Genomic DNA, 18874 nt, shown 5'->3' on the forward strand with positions numbered 1-18874 from the left:
GTGTGTGTGTGTGTGTGTGTGAGAGATTGTGTATGTGAGAGTGAGTTTGAATCTGTGTGTGTGAGATATGGAGAGAGTGTGTGTGTATATATGTGTGTGAGAGTGTTTTATCTGTGTGTATTTGTGTGTGTGTGAGAGAGTTTGTATCTGTGTGTGTGTGTGTGAGAGAGATTTTGTATCTATGTGTGTGCGTGAGAGTTTGTATCTGTGTGTGTGCGAGAGTTTGTATCTCTGTGTGTGTGTGTGTGTGTGTATCTGAGTGTGTGAGAGAGAGTTTGTATTAGTGTGTATCTGTGTGTGTGTGCGCGCGAGAGAGAGTTTGTATGAGTGTGTATCTGTATGTGTCTCTGGGGCCTATCTATCAAGCTCCGAATAGAGCTTGATGCCCCGTGTTTCTGGCGAGCCTGCAGACTCGCCAGAAACAGCAGTTATGAAGCAGTGGTCACAAAGACCGCTGCTCCATAACCTGTCCACCTGCTCTGAGCGATCGAGTTGATTGACACCCCCTGCTGGCGGCCCATTGGCCGTGAGTCTGGAGCGGGCGGCGTTGCACCAGCAGCTCTTGTGAGCTGCTGGTGCAATGCTGAATATGGCGAGCATATTGCTTGCCGTATTCAGCGAGGTCTGGCGGACCTGATCCGCACTGTCGGATCAGGTCCGCCAGACTTTCTTAAATAGGGGCCTCTGTGTGTGAGAGATATCTATGTACGTTATCCTACGAGTATAAATAAACTGTATATATATATTTTTATCAACTCTTGTGCATCTGCTTTTATTTGTCTAGATTACAATTGTATATACAACAATATTCAATAATTAATCACGTATAATTAAGCAAAGTCCTCACTATATGTTATCACTCATACATCATCTATACAGAAATATTCCCTAATCCAATCTATATATTCTGGTATTCTATATCCACAGTGGGTCCCTCAGGGGCCCTTCAATAACTTATCAGCGCTATCCCTTTACTTACACACTCTAATATCTGTGTGTGAGACAGTGTATCTGTGTTTATCTCTGTGTGTGAGACAGTGTATCTGTGTGTGTAAAAACATAATTTATGCTTACCTGATAAATTCCTTTCTTCTGTTGTGTGATCAGTCCACGGGTCATCATTACTTCTGGGATATAACTCCTCCCCAACAGGAAATGCAAGAGGATTCACCCAGCAGAGCTGCATATAGCTCCTCCCCTCTACGTCAGTCCCAGTCATTCGACCAAGAATCAACGAGAAAGGAGTAACCAAGGGTGAAGTGGTGACTGGAGTATAATTTAAAAGATATTTACCTGCCTTAAAACAGGGCGGGCCGTGGACTGATCACACAACAGAAGAAAGGAATTTATCAGGTAAGCATAAATTATGTTTTCTTCTGTTATGTGTGATCAGTCCACGGGTCATCATTACTTCTGGGATACCAATACCAAAGCAAAAGTACACGGATGACGGGAGGGATAGGCAGGCTCATTATACAGAAGGAACCACTGCCTGAAGAACCTTTCTCCCAAAAATAGCCTCCGAAGAAGCAAAAGTGTCAAATTTGTAAAATTTGGAAAAAGTATGAAGCGAAGACCAAGTTGCAGCCTTGCAAATCTGTTCAACAGAGGCCTCATTCTTAAAGGCCCAAGTGGAAGCCACAGCTCTAGTGGAGTGAGCTGTAATTCTTTCAGGAGGCTGCTGTCCAGCAGTCTCATAGGCTAAACGTATTATGCTACGAAGCCAAAAAGAGAGAGAGGTAGCAGAAGCTTTTTGACCTCTCCTCTGTCCAGAATAAACGACAAACAGGGAAGAAGTTTGGCGAAAATCTTTAGTTGCCTGCAAGTAGAACTTGAGGGCACGAACTACATCCAGATTGTGTAGAAGACGTTCCTTCTTTGAAGAAGGATTTGGGCACAAGGATGGAACAACAATCTCTTGATTGATATTCCTGTTAGTGACTACCTTAGGTAAGAACCCAGGTTTAGTACGCAGAACTACCTTGTCTGAGTGAAAAATCAGATAAGGAGAATCACAATGTAAAGCTGATAACTCAGAGACTCTTCGAGCCGAGGAAATAGCCATTAAAAACAGAACTTTCCAAGATAACAATTTTATATCAATGGAATGAAGGGGTTCAAACGGAACACCCTGTAAAACGTTAAGAACTAAGTTTAAACTCCATGGCGGAGTAACAGCTTTAAACACAGGCTTGATCCTAGCTAAAGCCTGACAAAAGGCCTGGACGTCTGGATTTTCTGACAGACGCCTGTGTAACAAGATGGACAGAGCTGAAATCTGTCCCTTTAATGAACTAGCTGATAAACCCTTTTCTAAACCTTCTTGTAGAAAAGACAATATCCTAGCGATCCTAACCTTACTCCAGGAGTAACCTTTGGATTCGCACCAGTATAGGTATTTACGCCATATTTTATGGTAAATCCTTCTGGTAACAGGCTTCCTAGCCTGTATCAGGGTATCAATAACCGACTCAGAAAAACCACGTCTTGATAAAATCAAGCGTTCAATTTCCAAGCAGTCAGCTTCAGAGAAGTTAGATTTTGATGTTTGAATGGACCCTGTATCAGAAGGTCCTGTCTTAGAGGTAGAGACCAAGGCGGACAGGATGACATGTCCACTAGATCTGCATACCAAGTCCTGCGTGGCCATGCAGGCGCTATTAGAATCACTGATGCTCTCTCCTGTTTGATTTTGGCAATCAATCGAGGAAGCAGCGGGAAGGGTGGAAACACATAAGCCATCCCGAAGTTCCAAGGTGCTGTCAAAGCATCTATCAGAACCGCTCCCGGATCCCTGGATCTGGACCCGTAGCGAGGAAGTTTGGCGTTCTGGCGAGACGCCATGAGATCTATCTCTGGTTTGCCCCAACGTCGAAGTATTTGGGCAAAGACCTCCGGATGAAGTTCCCACTCCCCCGGATGAAAAGTCTGGCGACTCAAGAAATCCGCCTCCCAGTTCTCCACTCCCGGGATGTGGATTGCTGACAGGTGGCAAGAGTGAGACTCTGCCCAGCGAATTATCCTTGATACTTCCATCATTGCTAGGGAGCTTCTTGTCCCTCCCTGATGGTTGATGTAAGCTACAGTCGTGATGTTGTCCGACTGAAACCTGATGAACCCCCGAGTTGTTAATTGGGGCCAAGCCAGAAGGGCATTGAGAACTGCTCTCAATTCCAGAATGTTTATTGGAAGGAGACTCTCCTCCTGATTCCATAGTCCCTGAGCCTTCAGAGAATTCCAGACAGCGCCCCAACCTAGTAGGCTGGCGTCTGTTGTTACAATTGTCCAGTCTGGCCTGCTGAATGGCATCCCCCTGGACAGGTGTGGCCGATAAAGCCACCATAGAAGAGAATTTCTGGTCTCTTGATTCAGATTCAGCGTAGGGGACAAATCTGAGTAATCCCCATTCCACTGACTTAGCATGCACAATTGCAGCGGTCTGAGGTGTAGGCGTGCAAAAGGTACTATGTCCATTGCCGCTACCATTAAGCCGATCACCTCCATGCATTGAGCTACTGACGGGTGTTGAATGGAATGAAGGACACGGCATGCATTTTGAAGCTTTGTTAACCTGTCTTCTGTCAGGTAAATCTTCATTTCTACAGAATCTATAAGAGTCCCCAAGAATGGAACTCTTGTGAGAGGAAAAAGAGAACTCTTCTTTTCGTTCACTTTCCATCCATGCGACCTTAGAAATGCCAGAACTAGCTCTGTATGAGACTTGGCAGTTTGAAAGCTTGAAGCTTGTATTAGAATGTCGTCTAGGTACGGAGCTACCGAAATCCCTCGCGGTCTTAGTACCGCCAGAAGGGCACCCAGAACCTTTGTGAAGATTCTTGGAGCCGTAGCCAATCCGAATGGAAGAGCTACAAACTGGTAGTGCCTGTCTAAGAAGGCAAACCTTAGATACCGGTGATGATCTTTGTGGATCGGTATGTGAAGGTAAGCATCTTTTAAATCCACTGTGGTCATGTACTGACCCTTTTGGATCATGGGTAAGATTGTCCGAATAGTTTCCATTTTGAACGATGGAACTCTTAGGAATTTGTTTAGAATCTTTAAATCTAAGATTGGCCTGAAAGTTCCCTCTTTTTTGGGAACCACAAACAGGTTTGAGTAGAACCCTTGTCCTTGTTCCGACCGCGGAACCGGATGGATCACACCCATTAATAACAGATCTTGTACACAGCGTAGAAACGCTTCTTTCTTTATCTGGTTTGTTGACAACCTTGACAGATGAAATCTCCCTCTTGGGGGAGATAATTTGAAGTCTAGAAGGTATCCCTGAGATATGATCTCTAGTGCCCAGGGATCCTGAACATCTCTTGCCCAGGCCTGGGCGAAGAGAGAAAGTCTGCCCCCCACGGTCCCGGATCGGGGGCTTTCGGTTCATGCTGTCTTTGGGGCAGCAGCAGGTTTCCTGGCCTGCTTGCTCTTGTTCCAGGACTGGTTAGGCTTCCAGCCTTGCCTGTAACGAGCAACAGCTCCTTCCTGTTTTGGTGCAGTGGAGGTTGATGCTGCTCCTGTTTTGAAATTCCGAAAGGGACGAAAATTAGACTGTCTAGCCTTAGCTTTGGCTTTGTCTTGAGGTAGGGCGTGGCCCTTACCTCCTGTAATGTCAGCGATAATTTCTTTCAAACCGGGCCCAAATAAAGACTGCCCCTTGAAAGGTATATTAAGTAATTTGGACTTAGAAGTAACATCAGCTGACCAGGATTTTAGCCACAGCGCCCTACGTGCCTGTATGGCGAATCCTGAGTTCTTAGCCGTAAGCTTGGTTAAATTAAATTTAAAATTTGAAATATCTGAATCCAATCTGTTTGGATCAGAACCGTCACCCACAGAATGAAGCTCTCCGTCCTCATGCTCTGCAAGCTGTGACGCAGTATCAGACATGGCCCTAGTATTGTCAGCGCACTCTGTTCTCACCCCAGAGTGATCACGCTTGCCTCTTAGTTCTGGTAATTTAGACAAAACTTCAGTCATAACAGTAGCCATATCTTGTAATGTTATCTGTAATGGCCGCCCAGATGTACTAGGCGCCATAATATCACGCACCTCCCGGGCGGGAGATGCAGGTACTGCCGCGTGAGGCGAGTTAGTCGGCATAACTCTCCCCTCGCTGTTTGGTGAAATTTGTTCACATTGTACAGATTGACTTTTATTTAAAGTAGCATCAATACAGTTAGTACATAAATTTCTATTGGGCTCCACCTTGGCATTGGAACAAATGACACAGATATCTTCCTCTGAGTCAGACATGTTTAACACACTAGCAATAAACTTGCAACTTGGTTATAATCTTTTTTAGCAAAAACGTACTGTGCCTCAAAGAGGTACTAAACGATTAAATGACAGTTGAAATAATGAACTGAAAAACAGTTATAGCATCAAACTTTAAAACAACACAACTTTTAGCAAAGGTTTGTTCCCATTAGTAAAATAACAATAATTAAATTTGACATAAAAATTACAGAGCAACGTTTTTATTCACAGTCAATATAAAATTCTCACAGCTCTGCTGAGAGAATCTACCTCCCTCCAAAGAAGTTTGAAGACCCCTGAGATCTGTCAGAGATGAACCGGATCATGCAGGAAATATAAGAGTAACTGACTGGAATTTTTTGATGCGTAGCAAAGAGCGCCAAAAACGGCCCCTCCCCCTCACACACAGCAGTGAAGAGAAACGAAACTGTCACAATTAAAAGCAAACAACTGCCAAGTGGAAATAATGCCCAAATATTTATTCACTCAGTACCTCAGCAATGTAAACGATTCTACATTCCAGCAAAAACGTTTAACATGATAAATACTTATTAAAAGGATTAGTGACTTTTAACAGAGTAGTTCCGGTGAAATACCATCCCCAGAATACTGAAGTGTATACATACATGTCATTATAACGGTATGGCAGGATTTTCTCATCAATTCCATTCAGAAAATAAAAACTGCTACATACCTCAATGCAGATTCATCTGCCCGCTGTCCCCTGATCTGAAGCTTTTACCTCCCTCAGATGGCCGAGAACAGCAATATGATCTTAACTACTCCGGTTAAAATCATAGTAAAAAACTCTGGCAGATTCTTCCTCAAACTCTGCCAGAGAAGTAATAACACGCTCCGGTGCTATTGTAAAATAACAAACTTTTGATTGAAGTCATAAAAACTAAGTATAATCACCATAGTCCTCTCACACATCCTATCTAGTCGTTGGGTGCAAGAGAATGACTGGGACTGACGTAGAGGGGAGGAGCTATATGCAGCTCTGCTGGGTGAATCCTCTTGCATTTCCTGTTGGGGAGGAGTTATATCCCAGAAGTAATGATGACCCGTGGACTGATCACACATAACAGAAGAAAAGAGTGTACTGTATCTGTGTATCTCTGTGTGTGTGAGAGAATCTGTGTTACTACTGTTACAATATTTTCATTTTTCAAGTTTAACTATCCTCAAGAATAGTGCGCACACATTTTAGGCACTTGGACATAAATTGCACAGGTCAAAATGTCTGCACACACTGTTCAAATAAATTATAGAGAGCATTGCTGGGTGATTATACTTTATTTAGGAGGGACAGAAATAATAAAAGGGGAGGTGGAATTTGCATGTGTATCAAAACTGACACTAAACTTACAATAAGAGAAGATATTTATGATACAGGTGATATAGTAGATGTGGGTTAAAATAAAGAGTGAGAAAAAAAATCTAAGAAATTATTACTGGCAAATGAACTCAACTGCTAATTCAAATAGGAAAGGCTGCTTATAATACTAGTGTTGTAATTATGGGAGATTTTAACTACCCTGAAATAAATTGGGCCAATGAAACTAGTACTACAGCTAAGGGAGATAGATTTTTAAATCTTCATGAGCAAACTAGGAATAAAGCTTTTTTGGATTTAAACAAAACAGAAATGATATCAAACATAGAAGTCAAAGAATATTTGAGTATTAGTGATCATAATATGGTAATGCTTGAAATCACTTTCCATGAGCAGTGTTACAGGGAATCAACCAAAGCTTGTAATTTTAAGAAAGCAAAATTCAATAATTTAAAGGGACAGTCTAGTCAACATTAAACTTTCATCATTCAGATAGGGCATTTTAAACAACTTTCCAATTTACTTTTATCATCAAATATGCTTTCTTCTTTTGGTTTTCTTTGTTGAAAGCTAAACCTAGGTAGGCTCTGTAGTGTTGTGCTTACTTTATGGTTAGGTTAGATGGCACATTGAGGCTTCTATACAAAGAGATGTCATCAAGTGGGCTGTGTTTAGAATCAGAACAGTTCAGAGAAACCATCTTGTGACAGTTTGTGATGAAGTTATAAAGTACAAGTAACAAGGACTGAACCTCAGGATTAGATGACATGTTAATCCCGGGCAGGACGGAGGAAGAACATCGACACAATGTAGAGATGGTACTGCAGCGGCTGATGACCTACGGGTTGAAGGTCAACTTGGAGAAGTGTGCTTTCTTGCGTGACAAATTAGAATTTTCTGGCCATGTTATAGATTGTCATGGTCTACACACTGCTGATGACAAAGTCAAGGCCTTGCAAGAAGCTCCTCTACCACAGAATGCATCACAACTATGATCATACCTTGGTCTCCTTAACTATTACCACCGTTTTCTTTCCCAGCTAGCCCATACCTTACACCCACTACATCAGCTTCTTGATACAAATTGACCCTGGTTGTGGAGCAGTGAATGCAATCAAACCTTCCAGGAATCCAAGAACCTACTCCTGTGCTCCCGCATGTTAATGCACTTTGATCTTCAGAATCCACTCATGATAGCATGTGATGCTTCGCCTTATGGTTTAAGGGCTGTCTTGTCACACACAATGCCAGATGGGACAAACTGACTGTTAGCCTTTGCTTCCCGTTCTCTAACAACGGCAGAGAAGAACTATTCCCAATTAGACAAGGAAGCATTGGCCATTGTATTGGCTGTTAAGAAGTTCCATAACTATATTTATGGTAGACAATTTACTCCTTTAACTTACCATAAGCCACTGCTGACCATCTTTAATCCAAGGAAAGGAATTTCAACCACTACAGCGGCTAGATTGCAAAGGTATGCTCTAACTTTGGGAACATATCATTACTCCATCAAATACCGGGCCCATGATTCCCATGGCAATGCTGATGCCATGGCCAGGCTTCCACTAATGAATTGCTCACCAGTTGTTCAAGAAAGCCTTTCAAGTGTGTGTTTTATGGGTATAGTACATGCCAAACAAATGCCATGTGAACCAACTACAACCATGGCTAGAGAGGAGCGAACAGGCTGGTGAGGACCATCACATACAAATACAATCAGACAATGACTTTGATATCTGGGGTGTTGTTTGGCATGATCCAAACACAGGCTCTGACTCAACTACAGAAGATGACTCAGAAATACCAGCCTCAATAGAAGAACCTTGTAATGATGAGTCAAGAAATTCTATCCAGGACCACAATAGTCATGCTCGTACTCCCAGGCAACGAACACCTGTTGTTCGTTGGTCTCCTGAAGTGAATCTCAGAGACACTCGCCGGAGACAACATGCAACATATCAGAGAAACTTTCGTCAACGGAAGAAACAAGAAGCAGCTTTCATGTCCACAATACAAGAGGATGCTGGAGAAGACTAATTTATCTTACAGTTGTTGTTGTGCAGTTAAGTTTAAAAAAAAAAAAATAAGTAGGAAAGAAGATGTAGTGTTGTGCTTACTTCCTGGTTTGGTTAGATGGCACATTGAGGCTTCCATACAAAGATGATGTCATCAAGTGGGCTGTGTTTAGAATAAGAACAGTTCAGAGAAGCCATCTTGTGACAGTTTTGTGATGCAGTTAAAAAGTACAAGTAACAAGGACTGAACCTCAGATCTGACAAGTGCTGCTACTAATAAATGTAATGTCAGCTACAGATCACTGCAGCAGGATACAGCATCAGCCAGTCAGGAAGAGTAAGAACTCTGTTACACATTACAGTTATAAGTATATTGCAGTTATACAGTTAACAGTTATACATTACTGGCTACAGAACAGACTTTATACAGGTAGTTCCCTTGTCATCTTGCATACAACCTGATACTGAGAATACTATAGTGCTGCATACACAGTGTACAGGACTGCTAATATAAGGAGTGCAGCAAGTGCATCATTCATATAAAGAGTTAATGTTTGCTATGTAAGGACATTACAGGCTCATATGCTAATCTCTAAGACCTTGAAAGCTGCTTCTTATCTCTGTGCATTTTGACAGTTTTTTTACAGCTAGACAGCGCTAGCTCATGTGTACCATATAGATAACATGTGCTCACTACGTGGATTATTTATGAGTCGGCACTGATTGGCTAAAATGCTAGTTTGTCAAAAGTAATAAAATATGGGGTCTGCAGAGCTTGGATACAAGGTAATCATAGATATAAATGTATATTAATATAGCCATGTTGGTTATGAAGAATTGGGGGAAGGATAATAAAGGGATTATCTATGTTTTTAGACAATAAAAATTCTGGAGTAGACTGTCCGTTTAAGGAAATTGCTAAATAGCATAAATTGGGACAACATATTTTCAAATAAAAACTCAGAGTATCAAAGGATAGCCTTTAAAACTGTGTTAAATAAATATACACATCAACACATATCACATAGTTATATAAGTAAAATAAATAAATCCAAGCCAATGTGGCTAAATAAATATGAATTAAGAGAAATTAGGAAAAAACATAGGGCATTTATATTATTTAAAGAAAATAGTACAGACTCAGCATTCCAAATATATAAGGAATATAACAAAGCATGCAAAAAGCAATCAAATTAGCTAATATTGAAAATGAAAGATTAATTGCAAAAGATTTTAAGTCAAACCCATTAAAGTTTTTTTTAAGAATATAAATTGCAAAAAATATAGGAAGGAAAATATAGGTACATTAAAATGTGAGAAGGGTTTTATGATTAACAGTGACAGGGAGAAGACTGTGGTACTAAACCAGTTTATTTCTTCAGTATACACAAAAGAGGAACCAATTGTAGAGACATTGAAACAATGACCACCTTCTTCTGTATTCACAGGCATCCAAAACATCTGAATGCATACGTCTGGTTATAGGCAAACCTCTACACTTAATTCATTAAGATTTATTATCCTCAGGCATAGTACCCTAGGACTGGCATACAGCGGATGAGGAACCACTTTTCAAAAAGGGAAGCAATAGACCAGTTATTCTGACATTGATAGTGGGGAAGATACTTGAAGGGATAAAAAGGGATAATATTGAAGAGTATATCTGGGAAAAAGAAATACCTGTTACACTATGCAAGCGTAACTCTCTAGGGGGTGCTAGAAGAAATATATAATTTTAAAAAAGGGGCCAACCAAAGCCTAATATAAATTAAATGTATTACAACAATCTGTAGGATAATACTGACGTTTAGTAAAAACAATAAACACTATAAAAATAATATACAATGATCAAATAATAATGTATAAAGACAAAAAATATATGAAAATTACAGAAAAATTGAGACATGGACTCTCATCAAATGTGATGTGATCAATATAAACAGAAAATGCAGCTGAAAACAATATATAATAAATAAATAGTATTACGTCTCTAGTAAGTTCTCATCTGTATATGATATTGATGCTCAGATAGTCCCAAGATTAAGAGGGCACTTCAGATGTTTATTAGTCCTCCTGGGTGGCACATATATAGGATTCTCCCTTAGATCCAGAAGTCAGCTCCTTGTCGCAAAACCAGTCTGGGTAGAAACTCTCTCTGTGCAAAGAAAATCACAAAGACAAGGGCGCCTCCTCGTGTAATACAGTTGGACAAATGTAAAAAAGGTGAATACAGATTTTATACTCACAAATAAAGCAGCACTCTGTTGTGCTTATAGAGGCAGACTGGGAGTTCACAGTGTCCCAGTTCACTGACCAAGGCAGTGCAGCAAATCACTCCAGGGTAGGTTTCAATCAAGCTCAGCGAAGAGTTAAAATACCATAGTTTAATGGTGCAATAAAATACAATATAAAATGTCACAAATGTGACTGTACAATGGATAAACAAGCAACTAGTTTCTCAGATCTCTGTCTGTTTCCTCAGGCTTCTATCCAAAGACTGAGAGCCCTGGCTTATAAATGCTAAATGACCACTCTAAGAGTGAAACATAACCACACCTATTCAGGTGTGGAAGTGAACCTGCCTCCTCAGGTGTGAGAGTGCACACCTGTTTCAATCAGACCATACTTAGAATACAATGATTTAAACCATTTCCAAATAATTAACATTATACTTAAAAACAAACAAGTACTATACAAATTGGTTAGTTAAGGATGTAAAAAACAACAACCATAGCCTAACATTATCTTATGGTGAATATCATGTCAGCATCATATGTTATAGGATATTATTATGGTACTCTAAAATAGTAACATTAAAAAAATGTTCCCCATCCTTTTTTAAAAGATATACACACACATACATATATACAAGGTACATAATATTCTAATTCTTGGTGTTCATACCAAATATCTTTGTATGTTTTCAGTTAGTCTAAATAAGTTAAAGTTTTATTAAAGCACCTATTGATATTAACAGCCTTTGGTCAAATGTGTATAAGCAACATTATCTATAGGAGAGAGCCCTTTATATTATGCAGGCCTTATTGAATCTATATATATGTATATTAAATCTACTGCACCTGGTGTTCCCAGACAGTCTCCCATCCAGGTAATGACCAGGCCTGGCCTTGCTTAACTTCCGAGATCAGACGGGATCAGGTGCATTCAGGGAAGTGTGGCGGTAGACACAAAATATCATATCTTAATCTAAGTGATATGGAATGTATGTATTAAGCAATAGATACGTGTACTTGGTGAATATCTATTAACCTACTCTAATGTGTAAAAATGGGGTTGTAATACATTACGTTTAATATGCAAAAATAAGATGGCATAGAAATACAGTAGTAACAATATTGTTTAGTGTGTTAGAGATAATGTTGAGGTGTATATTGTGAGTGCAGACATAACTAAAATGATACAATAACTATAACATAAAGATATATAGTGAACAGTGTATATGTTTTCTAATGTGCAGCATATATATTCAGAAATCCATAATAATATGGGTGTATTACATATATTAAACCGGTATATCCTATGTTGGTATAACAAACCCATATCTTGAAGTGGTGTATATAGATATACATACACATACATGAATACATATATATATATATATATATATATATATATATATATATATATATATATATATATATATATATATATATACATATATACACATCACATGTGCCCTAAATGATTGTGTAATATACCAATCATGACTATAATGTGATCATCCTTATGTGATGTATTATATATATATATGTACTGTGATATATAAAGTGAAGAAGAATAAATGTATGACTATAAAGTCAATATGTGTAGTGTATAATATAATATAATATGATATACAAAGTGGAGAAAAATAAATAAATAACTATAAAGTCAATATATACACCTCTGATAATGCCTTTATAATATTAAATAGCTATAGTGTTGCATGGAAAAAAGATGATGACCTGATAATCCACAGTAAGATGTACAAAAATATTATATTCAGAAAGCAGACATATCTATGTTCTCATTCAATCCTGTGGGAAAGAGAGTACCAAATTTATAGATCCAGTAGGTTTCCCTTTGACATAACTTTTTGAACCTATTAGTTCCTTGCTTGTATTGTATCCTCTCTAGAGGGGTTATACAAAATTGACATTTAGTACCACAATGATGTTGAACATGATGTCTTGATACACTATGTTTGAGTATACCTTTCTCTATGTTTCTAAGGTGTTCTCCCCATCTGCTTCTGACTTTCCTTATAGTTCTACCTAGGTATTGCATCCCACATTTACAGGTTAATAGGTATATGACATAATTTAATCTATCCTTAAGTTCATATGTACATCCTGTGATAGAAGAAGTGACACTAGTTGCCCCATGCGTGACATATTTACACGTTACATCTTTTAATTCTACATTTAAAAGCTCCTTTTTGTTGGTGTCTATTGTTGGACAGACCTCCTATTCCTGATGTTCTTTTGGACATTATGATTTTGCTGGGGGCTATTTTCTGTTTAATGGTTGGGGCTCTCCGAAATGTAATGTTAGGGGAATCGTCCAAAATCTCTTTTAAAATCGGATCTTTTTTAAGAAGGTACCAATGTTTCTTAATTATTTTCGTAATGGCTTTATAGTTGGAGTTATAGTTAGTAATAAATGATGTAGTCTGCTTTTTGTTACTATTACATCTATTTAACCCATTATTAGGTAGCGGATTAAGAATTTAATTTCTATTTAGTTCTCTTGCCCTTCGGTAGCCTTCTTCTAAGAGCATTGGAGGGTACCCTTTTTCAAGAAATCTATTTTTTAAGATAAGGGATTGTTCATCATATCTCTCTAATAATGTGCAATTACGCCTAATCCGTCTAAACTGACTAAATGGAATGTTTTCCTTCCAACTATTTAGATGGTTACTTTGATAGTCTAAAAAGTTATTGCTATCTACTAATTTAAAGAAGGTTTTGGTTTGAACCCTATTATTTATATCCCAAGTGAGGACTATATCAAGATATTCAATTTCTTCCAAATGTATTTTGTGAGTGAAGGTTAGACCAAAATCATTAGTATCAAGTTTAAAAGCAAATTCTCTAGCTAAATCCAATGACCCATTCCAAATTATGATTAGATCATCTATGTATCTGCCATAGAAGACCAGGTTCTCATCCCAGCTTCCACCGTTGATATAAATATCTTCAAAACGTCCCATTACCAAATTCGCGAAGCTGGGAGCGAACCTGGTCCCCATGGCAGTACCCTTGGTCTGTATATAATAATTATCTTGATATTTAAAATAGTTATGTTTTAATATAAATTCAATTAGCTCCAATATATATTCTTTCTGAATATCTGGCATATAAAAATCTTCATGTAGATATTCAGAAACATATTTTAACCCTATTTCGTGTGATATATTGGAATATAATGCGTTCACATCGCATGTCATCCATAGGTATTTACTTTTTCTTATTATTATTTGGGAAAAACAAGACTATGATGTCAAATCGGCTTGGTTTTATGAGTAATAGATTATGTCAAACTAATCTAAGTAGATGCTACAAGGAAGTAAATATGAATATATATCAAAGGGAATCAGTCAATGTGATATACTTGGATTTTGCTAAGGCTTTTGATACAGTTCCACATGAGAGATTATTGTACAAAATTAAGGAACTGGTAATAGCTGAAATGTTATAAATAATCTGATAAAAGACAGGGAGCAACAAGTAGTAGTAAATTGATTAAAGCAGAAAGAATAGTATTACTAATATCCAAATAAAAGTAGTAGACAGTTTTTTGCCAAATGGATCTATTTATTTGCAGGCACAAACATTTAGTGCTGATGCACTACTAGCTATAATATACTGTATTTATGGTAACAATAATTATTAGTATTTCTGGCCCAGGTTAAGGTTGCCAGGTGTCCAGTATTAAACCAGTCAGTCCAGTATTTTAGCAGACTGGCCAGTCAAATCTTCATAAAAATACTAGAAATAAATTTCCCTGAGTATTACCTAAAAATAAAAGGTTTCCCATGCCTAAATGCTTTACAGATATGTAGCAAAAAGCGGTGAGGGCAGTCAAGGAGGTCAAATCACTTCTGTTTACAAAGTTACTGTCCAAGAGGTAAAATGATCAAGTTGTATGTTAATTGAAGCCAAGGGATAAAATTACTATTCAGTTTATACATTATGGGATCAAGAGTGGGGCTAAGGTAGAGCTTTTCAGGGTGGCATTGTGTGATCCACACCTATCATTGTGCCCAGTCACCCATTGATTGTCCAGTATTTTTGTGGAGAACAGCTGGCAGCTGCCCAGGCCAGAAGCAAACACAAGGACCTTTGATATCTGGAGCCTTTCCTCAGTATAATGGTGATGGTTAAGTTGTGCCTAATTAGTTTGTTACTTTCATTCCCTCTATAAACGTGTGGATAGTATCAGGCTGTCTGGTTTGGTGCTGTTCAACTGCAGCACTTCCCTTTAACAGTGGTTCTGGTCCAGGAAAACCGACTCCATTCTCCCATACCTCCCAAAATTTGTGGGAGCTGTGTTGGGATGGGTGGGATCATGAGTGTTAAGTGGGTGGGGTTGTGTGTGGTTAGCCAGTGGGTGTGTCTTTGTAGTTTGTGGGCGTGTCTGCATGCTCTGTGGGAGGGCTAAGGGAAATTCTACAAATAGGGACATATGACTGTCTCAGAGGGACAGAGCTCATGTCCCTCTCATATAGGAACAATTGGGAGGTCTGACTGTGACTGACCAACCCTTCTGTGAGTCTGGGACTACCACATACAGTGTCAGTATGACACTGAAAGTGTCACACAGAATGGAATATATTATTTTTTTTAATTAATATTTTACCCCCCACGGCCTAAGAAAATACATTCTAAGGAAACCAGTGGCCTCTCTCTCTCTCTCTCTACTCTGATTGTCCACTTGTTTAGAGACAGTATCGCACTAGCAGTGCCACTAACTGAATATAGTCTTCAAATAATATTTTGGCCACTTTGGCAGTCCACTTGCTTGTCTGCCACCAGCTCAGAGTCAGTATCCCACTGACAGTAAAACAACCAATGGATATAATTTTGTTTATAATATTTTAGCCACTCTGGCAGTCCACTTCTCTGAGTTAGTATCGCAGTGGAAGTGTCGCAAAGAACTGAATATAATTAGATTTAGCCTCTCATCTTTTCTACAGCTGTTTTTATCCAGATGTTGGCCCCCAAAATTCCCCCTGACAGCCCATCTGTCATCTGCAGAAGTTTTTGTTTTAAACCATATCAAAGGGTTGTTTGTTCAATCACAACCACATCGCTAGATCCCTTCAGTTTAAATTAGTGCGCTCCCATGCTGAATAGAAGAGAAGCACAATGTATGTATAGTATGACCCTTCTATGCAGCCAATGGTTTTGTCCATTAAAGGGACACCCTGCTTTAAAGGGAATGATGCTAATGATGTGTCTGTTATTGACAAACAATTCTGTTTAAAAACAAATTGCTGCAGCTTTCAAGCTAATCACAGAGGAAAGGTGGTGGTTTTGGGTGACAAAAACGGTATGAAAAATAGCTACAGAAAAGGTGAGTGCTCCAAAACCCTCTTTCAATGTTTACATACTGCCCAACATAATATGTATGTTTAATTGTTTGACACAGTATATACATTATAAGGTGGAGCCACAACCTGCTAAAGAGACACCTGGAAATGTTAACATAAAATGTTTAGTTATGCATAGTAAAACAACGTTGCAATATCTTTCCATTATTTATTTTGCCCCCTTTTCATGTAATTAAGCTCTGGGGGGGGATTGAAAACTGAAAAAGAACACTGCAGACACCTCAAGGCTAACTCTGCTACATATATGTCCCTAATTGACTTTAACAGATATGACCAGGGCATTTTTTAGCCTTGTCAGCTGCAGGCTCAAGTCCATATTGGCTCCTCCAAATAAGGCAAATGGTGGGTGGAGTTTGGCTATTGAAAACCAATCACAGCAAACAAAATGTTAATTTGTTTTAATCATGTTTTAAAAATTGTTTTAAAAATGGCCCATTGCGCTCTTGCACAATAGGCCATTTTCGTCAAGGGGGGAATTTTAAAATTCCCCCTTGATGAAAACGACCCATTGCGCATGTGCGAAACACATGCACGCGCGGGATCGACACGGATCCCTTAGTTGAAGCTGGAATTTCTGTTTTGGTGACGTCAAGGAAAGGAGGGGTCAGGCGGCCATTACAAAATGGCCGGAGTAGGAGAAGTGTTTTTACTTGCAAAGTATTTTTGAAACAAATTGGGCTACAGCTTGCTGTAAAACTCGTTACTTACATAATCTAAAGAAGTTATAATAATTTTTGGGTTGACTTGCCCTTTAATTACAAGGTGTTTACTGTCCCTTTAAAGGGATATGAAACAAAATTTTCTGTCATGATTCCCATAGAGCATGCAAATTTAAAGGGACGGTCAACACAAAAATTGTTGTTGTTTAAAAAGATAGATAATGCTTTTACTACCCATTCCCCAGCTTTGCACAAGCAACATTGTTATATTAATATACTTTATAACATTTAAACCTTTAAATTGCTGCCTGTTTCTAAGCCACTACAGACAGCCTCTTATCACATGCTTTTTTATTAGCTTTTCACAGCAGGGAAGTGCTAGTTCATGCGAGCCATATAGATAACATTGTGATCACGCCCGTGGGTTGTGGATGACACTGCACTAATTGGCTTAAATGCAAGTCAATAGATAATAAATAAAAAGTTGTGTGACCAGGGGGCTGTCAGAAGAGGATTAGATACAAGGTAATCACAGAGGTTAAAAGTGTATTAATATAACCATGTTTTCTGTGCAAAACTGAGGATTGGGTAATAAAGGGATTATCTATCTTTATAAACAATATTTTTTTTTTTAGTTTACTGTCCCTTTCGAATTGATTTCTATTATCAATTTTTCTTCATTCTCTTGGTATCTTTTGCTGAAAAGCAGGGACGTATGCTTAGGAGCCGGCCCATTTCTGGGGCACTCTATGGCAGCAGTTTTGCATGAATGTTATCCATTTGCAAGAGCACTATATGGCAGCACTATTTCCTGCCATTTAGTGCCCCAGATGCCTACCCAGGTATCTCTTCAATAAAGAATATCGTGGGAACAAAGCAAATTTGATCATAGAAAGAATTTGGAAACTTTTTAAAAATGGTCTGCTCTGTCTGAATCACAAAAGAAAATCTTTAGGTCTCATATGCCTTTAATTAACATGTTTTTTGAGAAATCATATTATTTTGTTTATAATATAAGCAAACTAAAGCTGTCACTTTTCAGTGATATGAAATGCTGAACAGGGAATGTCCGGGGTCTCATTCCAGTCTCCTAGAGCAGGGGACAGCAACCTTGGCTCTCCTGATGTTTTGGAACTACATTTCCCATGATGCTCAGACAGCCTAAAGAATGTCTTAGCATCATGGGAAATGTAGTTCCAAAACATTTGGAGAGCCAAGGTTGCTGACCCCTGTCCTAGAGCACATAAGCAATTTATGGAATTCTAAGCATTATGAAACCTTTGATCTACAATTTGAAACTGGATCTTTTAATATTTTTCATGCAGTTTTGTTTAAAGGGACACTGAACCCACATTTTGTCTTTCGTGATTCAGATAGAGCATGACATTTTAAGCAACTTTCTAATTTACTCCTATTATCAAATTTTCTTCATTCTCTTGGTATCTTTATTTGAAATGCAAGAATGTAAGTTTAGATGCCGGCCCATTTTTGGTGAACAACCTGGGTTGTTCTTTCTGATTGGTGGATACATTCATCCACCAATTAAAAAGTGCTGTCCAGAGTTCTGAAAAACTTAGTTTAGATGCATTCTTTTTCAAATAAAGATAGCTAGAGAACGAAGAAAAAAATGATACTAGGAGTTAATCAGAAAGTTGCTTAAAATTGCATGCTCTATTTGAATCACAAAAGAAAAAATTTGGGTTCAGTGTCCCTTTAATAACTGCAGGTTAAATTGAGCATGGGATCCCTTCAATACATCAGATTCTTAGTACAAGTCAATAAAACTTACAGTGTATAAAACATACAGCATTATGGCAGCAGTATGTTTCTGTATGTTCATCTTACACAGAAATATTTCTGGCATACTAAGGCTGTTGAGTGACAGATTCAAACATGATTACCTAGACCAGCTGTTTTGTATTGCAAGAAACTATGTCATCAATAAAATATGTTATGGATTAAAGGAGCATACATTTTTTTA

At 38.6% G+C, this 18874-nt stretch overlaps 1 pseudogene; it reads right to left on the reverse strand.

The window, feature by feature from the left end:
* Positions 1-11687: 11687 nt before the first annotated feature.
* Positions 11688-11806, reverse strand: LOC128661954 (uncharacterized; annotated as a pseudogene).
* Between the last annotated feature and the right edge of the window lie 7068 nt (positions 11807-18874).

This window comes from Bombina bombina, chromosome 5 (assembly GCF_027579735.1).
Source record: "Bombina bombina isolate aBomBom1 chromosome 5, aBomBom1.pri, whole genome shotgun sequence".
NCBI classification, from domain to species: Eukaryota; Metazoa; Chordata; class Amphibia; order Anura; family Bombinatoridae; genus Bombina; species Bombina bombina.